The following is a 970-nucleotide window of genomic DNA, read 5'->3' on the forward strand; positions in this document are numbered from 1 at the left end:
TTTTTTTTTTTTGAAGAAAGGTAACATTTTTTATTTATCCTGAATTTTAAGAAATTCACTTCTGTAACAGCATCTCAAGTTTTGGGCAGTTCACCTTTGAGTTACATTTAAAATTTAAAGGAAGAAATATTCATCTTTAATGAGATAGCATGAAAGCACTTCTGTGTAATCAAAAAGGAATACATTTGTAAATTTGAAACTTATTTGACAGAGGGAAAAAAATTAACAAAGCAACTTTGACCCCTAAAGAAACATTCAATCTTTCAGAACTATTTTCTAAAAATGCACATTCATTGTAGAACTCAAATGTGCCCTGAGCACAGAAGCTGAGAATACTGATCTGACTTGTAAGTGTAGAGTCTAAGGATGAAGTTTCATACTTTCTGCTAAAATATTTAGTCTAGGGATCAGGAAGACCAGATTCTTATCCTTACCCTGCTCTAAATCTCTGACATTGGACAGGTCACTTCACTGAATTTCCTTACCAAATAAGAAAAAAAGACAGGTGGCAGATACTCTGCTCTGTAAGGTCACTGCCAGCTCTATCATTCCAACATTCATAAATTGATTGGTTGTTTGTTTTTATTGTTAGAGATTCATTGAGGGCACAAGAAACCAGGTTATACTGATTGCATTTGTTAGGTATAGTCCCTCTTATAATTGTGTCTTTTCCCCAAAAGGTGCATCACACACCAAGACCCTCACCCCCTCCCTCCTTCCCGCTCTCTGCTCCTCTTTCCCCTTCCCCCTCTCTCCTCCTCTTTCCCTCCATCCTTTTCTGTCTGCTCTCCCCTTCCCCCACCCCCACTGTGTACTAAGGCATTAATTGTCCTTATATCAAAATTGAGTACATAGGATTCATGTTTCTCCATTCTTGTGATGCTTTACTAAGAAGAATGTGTTCCATTGCCATCCAGGTTAATACAAAGGATGTAAAGTCTCCATCTTTTGTAATGGCTGAATAGTATTC

The sequence above is a fragment of the Otolemur garnettii genome, unplaced genomic scaffold, assembly GCF_000181295.1.
Source record: "Otolemur garnettii isolate 467f Iridium unplaced genomic scaffold, OtoGar3 scaffold00024, whole genome shotgun sequence".
Lineage (NCBI taxonomy): Eukaryota > Metazoa > Chordata > Mammalia > Primates > Galagidae > Otolemur > Otolemur garnettii.